An 8,503-nucleotide genomic window follows, 5' to 3' on the forward strand; every position below is an offset into this window, starting at 1 on the left:
TTTGCACAGGTGTAAAAGACTATAAAATGTGCAAGACAGAGGAGAAACATGTTTTATAAAGCTATATAAGTGCTATCTACTGTTAATGGGCTATATCCAGCAGTCTTTATTCAAAGTCCCTGTGGAAGTTAAGTGTGGTACTAGACCCATTATTACAAGTGATGATCCCAAAGACGCCAAATATAGTACTTGTCCATGTATTTACTAATGTATTTGTACCTCACTTGTGCATGTTCCACATAGTGTGGGTGGACCAAATATCTGCACTTGCTTATCTCTGTTTGACAGCATCAAAATAGAAACAGGTAAAAATAAAAAATGTAAAAAGGAGAATCAAGAGTTTCTGTAAACCAAAAGGAAGAGCCAGCTATAGACAACATTAAGAGATTAAGTTTTAAAAATATAGTAAGGTGATTGCTTTGCTGATGAGTTCCACTAAAGCATCAAAAATCCTCCAAAAGCTCTCCAGTAGCAATGTGCATGTGGTACCAATGGGGGGCAGATTTTGCTCCATGGACGGCTCCTAGCAAGTTCCACAGCACTGAAGTGGTTCATTAGAGACCAGATGGAATTCCCATTTTATCCTCCACTCACGTACATTAAAAGTTCACCCAAACTACCCAAATGAAATATGGTCAAGTATAAACCCTACGTACTCAAAGTAGCAAATACTCAGGATCCGGCTAGGAATGTATCCAGATCCCATCTCATTTAGAATGTATCCATACTATGATTATAATAATGTATTCAGATTCATCCGATGATCCTAATGTAATTAAAGCTATTCTATAATTCATCATACTAGGGATTATTAACAGGCAGGTGCATACTTCATAGCTTCTGCATGCTGCTAAATTTACTGAACACACCCAGGGCTGCTTGCATTCCTCCATTCCACCCCACAAGCTCCCTGCGTGCAATGTTCCCATTACCCTGTATTTCAGAGGCTCCCTGGAACTCTCCTCAATCTCCACTCCCTACCAGGGGTTCTGTATGCCCCCATTCCCCACTTCCAGGGTCCCCAGTTCCCACCACCACTAAAGGTGCCTCACATGCCCCTCGTTTCCCATCCCCTGTACAAGGGCCCCTCAACCCACACTGCTAGTTTTGGATGCCCTTCTCCCTGCATGTCAGGGTCCTATTTTCTACTCATCATACCAAGGGCTCTGTTCCTTCCACTTCCCTCCTCTCTTCACAGCAGGATCCCCCATTCTCCCTGTCATGCCAGAGGCTTTGTTCCTCTCACATTTCTCTTCTCCCCACACTAGTGTCCCCAATTCCCCACAGCATGCCAAGGGTGGTGTGCATTCTTCCTCCATGCTCCACCAAAGTACTTTTCTTCTCCCCAGACTGGAAAGGACAGGTGGCTGGTGCCCTCTCTTCCCCAGCTAGAGCAGGCTTTAAGAAAACAGAATGTTAGGAAAGAAGAAGGAATACATGAAGCTTCCCTCTCCTCTCCTTCCGGCTGCTCCTGCTAGTGAGTAACTGCCCCAAGGCTCCCAGTAGGGAGAGCAATTATTTTTCTTGGTGACAGGTTTCAGAGTGGTAGCCGTGTTAGTCTGTATCAGCAAAAAGAACGAGGAGTACTTGTGGCACCTTAGAGACTAACAAATTTATTTGAGCATAAGCTTTCATGGGCTAAAACCCGCTGCATCGGATGCACGCAGTGGAAAATACAGTAGGAAGATATATATATATACAGAGAACATGAAAAAATGGGTGTTTCCATACACACTACAACAAGATCACTAAATTTGTTAATCTCTAAGGTGCCACAAGTACTCCTTGCTATTTTTCTTGGGTCATTCAGAGTGTCAACCTGTTACATTCTATTGGGAGGATGAGTGGAGGTATTGTTATGCTGCAAAATGTGAATGGGTGCCATCAACAGATGATAGTGGCTCCAGGTGTCCCCCATTTTACCTCTGTCAATGTTCCAATTGTCCCCTGAATAGGGTTCTGGCCATTGTTGCCTAGAATATTCCCTGAAATTTTGGAACGGATCAGTGCAGCAAGTAAAAGTTATTGCATTACACACAGACAGAGGAATGCCATTGAGTTGAGGGTAAGCCCTGTAAGCTTGGCCAATTATCCTTACTTGATGTTTCTACCTTCTGTGATTCTATGAAGACTAAGTTATATGCCACAAGCCTATTACTAAAAAGGTCACAGATTATTTCACCATTTCAGGTAAAGTCCAGCTTCTTTCTGTTTGACTTTTCAAATCTTCTTAAAAGATCCAAAATAGATGAGTCAAAAATGTTTTTTAGTGTAGTGATTTTTTTTGTAATATGGCCACTTTTCCAGTAGGACCTGGAATAAGACCATTGGTTCCATGGAGGTCATTGAGTCTGATCCTGTTTCATCTGGAAAAAGTATGTCTCTGCATCCATGATAGACGATTGCAATCATAGCAATAGGAAGAGTCAGACTGTGCTTAAATCCTCCAGCATAGGCAGTGTAACAGGAAACTCTTGTTTTGAAGAATGAATAAGTAAATATCCCATCCTGGAAAACAAGGGGAGGGACAGCACAGAGACATTCTGCCTTCAGTTACATCTGTGCCTTTAATAGGGTGACCCATGTGTAAATAGCAGCAGAATTTGAATCATCACGGGTCTTGGCAGAGAAGTAGGCCCAATAAGGGATCAGGTTTCTTAGAAGCTCTTATACTACTGAGATAATAAACAGTTTGCTTAATGCCTACACAGACACAGGCCTTTACAAAAGTAAACGTGTTTCAACAGTGTCATAATCCATGGTTATGGCCCAAGCATGGGTTTTGCTTGGCTGTGTGGACAGGAAAGAAAGTGTGTTATAACCATGTGCGGAAAATGAGAGTTAAAATACAGTCCTCCACCATGCTTACAACAGAGTCTGTTCTAACAGGGTTGAAAGTTCTTAGAACATAGCACACTCGCAAACGTGTTTCACCATCTCATGTAGATATGGTTATTTCAGTAGTGTCGACAGGACCCTGTAATTAGCTCTCCCAGGAGTACATGCACTGAGGGGAAGAATGTCTAACCAAGAGCCATAGTGAACCTTCCCATAGAAATGTCCATGCGGGAATATCAGGTTCTCCCCATAGTTTCACTCCAAACTAACTGAACAACAGTAAAGTTAGGAGGTGTGGCTTGCCAATGCCACAGAATACTGGGGATCTGTGGGAAAGAGAAGCTCCAGGCCTGCATTGGCTCCTCTCCTCCCCTTGGCCATAACCTGACCTCTTTCCCATTGGCCACCCACACCAGGCCTGTGTAAAACTCTATTCTCTGAAAGGGCAGGGTGCAGACACAGAGACTAAGTTAAAGTTGCTCATAGGAGCATTAATTTAGGCATAGATGTCTGCTTGGATATCCACAAGTTCTGAAAGGCAGAATGACACAAAGAGTAGTTGCTCTTCAGCTATACCTCCTGAAATTACACAGAGCCCTGATTCCACAAAGCTATGACTGGAGAGAGGTAAATAGCTGGGTCCCCCAAAGATCTCTACTTGGACCTATGCTGCTCAGCATATTCAGAAATGATCTGGAAAAGGGGGTGAACAGCAAGATTCCAAAATTTGCAGACAATGCAAAAATACCCAAAATAGTGCAGTCCAAAGCTGACTGCAAAGAGTTACAAAGGGATCTTACAAAACTGGGTGACTGGGTCACAAAATGGCAGATGAACGTCAATGCTGATAAGTGCAAATTAATGCACATTGGAAAAAATAATCCCAACTACACATATAAAATGATGGGATCTAAATTAGCAGTTACCATTTAAGAAGGAGCTCTGGGAGACATCCTGGATAGGTTTCTGAAAACATCCGCTCAATGTGCAGTGACAACCAAAAAAGCTAACAGACTGTTAGGAACCATTCAGACAGGGATAGATACTAAAATAGAAAATATCATAATGCCACTACATAAATCCATAGTATGCCCATGCCTGGAATACTAGATGCAGTTCTGGTTGCCACATCTCAAAAAAGATATATTAGAATTGGAAAAGGTATGGAGAAGGGCAACAGAAATGATATGGGATAGGGAACAGCTTCCATATGAGGTGAAATTAAAAAGAACGGGACTGTTCAGTTTAGAAAAGAGATGACTAAGGGGGTATATGAGAGAGGTCTATACAATCATGAATATTATGTTGAAAGTAAAGTGAATAGGGAAGTGTTATTTACCCCTTCATGTAACCAGAGGCCACCTGATTAAATTAATAGGTATGCCTTAAAGGGCCAACCAGCCTATGATAGATAGAAATAAGAAAAAGGTAATGACTAGAGATGATCAGAAAATGGAATTTCTGTTCCATGGGAAAGTTGAAATGTCAAAATTTCTAATTAAAGATTTTGTTTCAGTGTCAAATCTTTTCATTTCAATAATGTAAAAATGTTTTGTTTCAGGAATGTTGAAATGTTACAATGTAAAATATTACATATAATGTATTATATAAAATAAGCATAATGTATTAATATATTTTAATATGGTATAAAAGTAGAAATGAAAATGATCTAAAGAATTAAGCTGAAACAACATTTTTTTTACCTTATCAACACTAAGTGTTTCAACATTATAAAAATGAGTGGGAAAATGAAATCTTTTGACAATCTTTTCCTGGCAAAATTTTTTACAAACTTGATACCTTTCAATTTTGACTCAGTAGCATACTCAACATTCACGGTCCCCCAAAACAGAAGTTCAAAATGGTGTTCCCTCTATGTAACTTTGAGATGCTTCCAATGTGGCCCTTTTTTCAGTCCACCCAAAATATCTATTCATTCCTAACCCATGCCACCCTCTCCACTCCTGATAGCCCTTCCTCACATCTTGGAGGACAACTCTTCCCCTTGCAACAGCAATAGCTCACTCAAGGCCCCCTGGATTCCTGTGTCCCAAAGCACTGTTTTGAAGTTTGCAGTCTCACAGTTAGAAAGTGAACTAAAAGCGTCTTCAATAAATACAGGGTAGACTACTGTGGTGCATACCTGTTCTGTCCTGTGCCCATCTAACCACTGGTGTTTTCCTCTAAGGCTTTAACCTCAATGTGAAGAGAAGAGCGGCTCAGGGAAAATGTGAATTATTTATGCCTTCTTGCTGAAAGCATGAGTGGTGTTAGTAGAACCTCGTTTGATCGAATGGATTTGTAAAGACAGTTTCTGTAGCAACACAGATCCTTGCCCAGCAAAACGTCATCTGACTTGTCATAGGTAATGCAAAAAAGCCAAAAATATTTACATGCACAGCTGGGAGTTCCACAGAAGTCCCAAGGGAAAAATGTATGTTGGCTTGACCCCCTCCCCATCCTCTCAAGAGCCAAAAAGAAGTGATTAAAGATGAATGATGGGCTGCTTTGGATTCAAGAAGGAAGATGTACAGTGAGGTTTCACAGAGATCACTTTCAGACCATATTTTACGAATATTTCTATTAACAATCTGGACGACAATGCAAACAGCACAGTAATTAAACAAACAGATGGTGCTAAATTGAGAGATATAACACATAGCAGTGAAGACAGAAATAATAAAAAGGGATGTTAAGTGTTCTGAGATTGGAGAAGAGAATATACAGTAGGACTGACAATTCTGGACTGACAAGAGCATGGACAAGTGAATCCAACGGGTCTTTTCCCATCTGGGATTTTGTTAGCCTTCAACCTTGGGTCATGGTTGTCGGCAATCTGTCTGCCTCTTCTTGTAAAGACGAATCATTCATAATCAGAAATCAGCAATTTCTTTGCAGTCTGAAGATTTAATTTTTGGTATCTCTGACGTTTCCTACAGAATGTTAGTTTTCTTTTTAAAAATAAATGTCTAATACATCTGCTTGCAAAGCTGAACTTCAGACTATGAACAAACCGATGCAGTGCTCTCACAGAACTAGTCAGCACACCAATTTTGGATTAATATGCTACTTCCTACTGTTGACACACTTGCTTGTCTATACTACATGGACACTCAGGAAAATTAATACAAGCTAATTTTTGAATTGGATTAGTTAAACCACATTAAACTCCTATGTGGATGCTGTTATTCAGGGCCCTTTAGGCCTTAGTTTGATTTAACAGTGAATTAAGATAAATCAAATTAAGGCCATTTTAATTCTGAATAATAGCATCCACGCAGGGGTTTAATGAGGTTTAATTAATCCACTTTAAATTCACCCTCCATGTGCAGATCCTGCTGTTGAGGACTGAAGGTTCCTAGGCTATGGCTACACCGGAGAGTTTACAGCACCACAGCTGCAGATGTAAACAATCCAGTGTAGGCGCTCTAAACTGATGGGAGAGAGCTCTCCCATTGATTTAATTAATCCACCCCCAACGAGTGGCGGTAGCTATGTTGGCGGGAGAAGCTTAGGTCGGTGTAACTTATGTTTCTCAGGGGGTGGCTTATTTACACCTCTGAGCAACATAAATTATACCGATATAAGTGGTAGAGTAGACATAGCCTCAGTGAACTTTAATGTAATACTGGTCTGGTCAACACTAGAAAATTAGGTTGGTTTAAGTATGTTGGCCAGGTGAAAAATCCATAGAAAAATCCACACCCCAGAGCGCCGTAGTTAAGATAACCTACATCCCCATGTAGAATTGTTCCAATGACTTAGCTACCACCTCTTGGGGAGGTGGATTACCTACGCCAATGAGAGAAACCCTCCCCTCAGCGTAGGTAGTGTCTACACTTAAGCACTACAGCCAAGAGCTGTTGCACTGTAGCATTTCAAGTGTAGACAAGCCCTCAGTCTCTGCGTTTTTCCAGGGTCACACCATGCTCACATGCTGGTGCTTGGCTTTCTTGCCTTTTTACCTCTCCCAGACAGTCCTGTGTGTTCCCAGTTTCTTTTTTGTGTGTTCTATCACACACCCACACCCTCCTGGTCACAATACACATTGAACCCTGAGTCTGCTCCTATGATGCTAGTTTCTGGGCAGTCTCTATTAGGCTTTGTTTAAGTCCATGAGTGATGCAACCCCATGCTCTGGGTGTCCCTAGCCTCTGACTGCCAGAAGTTGGGAGTGGTCGACAGGGGATGGATCACATAATGATTGCCCTGTTCTGTTCATTCCCTTTGAAGCATGTGGCATTGGCCACTGTCGGAAGACAGGATACTGGGCTAGCTGGACTATTGGTCTGACCCAGTATGGTCATTCTTATGTTCGTAACTGTCTCTTACAACTATTTTAAATGGAGGACTCATTCACGCATCTGCCTGCCCCTGAAGGAGGTTTTAACTCAACCCATAACAAGGTTTCACCCACCTCATTACAGTATAGTGCTCGTGTAGACACGGTCCAAGTTATAGCTGTATAACTTTAATAGTTTTCAGAGTAGCAGCCGTGTTAGTCTGTATTCGTAAAAAGAAAAGGAGTACTTGTGGCACCTTAGAGACTAACCAATTTATTTGAGCATAAGCTTTCGTGAGCTACAGCTCACTTCATCGGATGATTTAATAGTGTAGCTCAAAACTATGTTCAAAATGAGAGGGGTCAAGAGTTGTATGAGAATTGATTCCTTTACGGGCTGTTCTCGTAGTTTCTTTACAATTATTTACAGTGCTTAGTTATTACAGTAAAAGACGATCATTTACAGTGCTTAGTTATTATAGTAAAAGATGATCTGAAAAACAGATTGTCCATCTGAAACAGGGACAACTGCAGGGCGTGTACAGCACCTCTGGCCAGCCTGAGGGGCTGTTGGGAAGGCGTGAATGAGGATGGAAGAAGGAGTTGTGCTTAGTGCCATATGGAAGCAGTACAGGCGCCAGCCCAGCCTGCTTGGGCTCTGAAAGAACAACAGGACGGAGCAGGCTGTATAGTCTGGGTCTCCCTTAGCACTGGTGTCTGACACCACGCAGGATGTTGTGAGGACAACAGCGCGCCTACCACACGCTTGGCTGCCTTTATTGGTGTTGTTTGCAAGCCACCAGGCTTCAGGGTGGTTAAGTAGGCCTCAGACCAGCCCGAGTTGCCATGCCAACAGCTGAGCGAACGGACTGGCCAATAGGAAACTAGGTCTCGGATGATACACAGCGCTTGACGAGGCAGCTGAAGGAAAGTACGGGTGTAGGCGGTGGAGTTACGTGGAAGAAGCAATCATAATTTAGAACTTCGGGGAAGGGCGGGTTTACAAAAGAGAACCAATCAAAATTTAAACCAGTAAAGAGAGGCGGGATTAAAAGCCACAACGAATCAGGAATGAGGGAAGAAATAAACCAACCAATTGTAACACAGAGCGGCGAAGAGGACCCGGGGTTTAGTGCGAGAACCAATCACGTGAAGAAACAGCCAATCACAAGTAGCTACGTTGACAGAGAGCCAATCACAAAAAGCGAGGACTAAGATTGAGCCAACCAGAACACAGTAAGGGAACAAAAGGGGCTTCCCAAGGGCCCGCCCCCCTCCCCTTAGAACAATTTCACATGACGCAACGGTTGGAGGAAGAAGAAATTCGCGAGTCGCGGCCGCCGCCATTTTGTGTGTGTAAGATTGAGACGGCGGCGGCTGGGG

Source organism: Natator depressus, chromosome 1 (assembly GCF_965152275.1).
Source record: "Natator depressus isolate rNatDep1 chromosome 1, rNatDep2.hap1, whole genome shotgun sequence".
Classification (NCBI taxonomy): Eukaryota; Metazoa; Chordata; order Testudines; family Cheloniidae; genus Natator; species Natator depressus.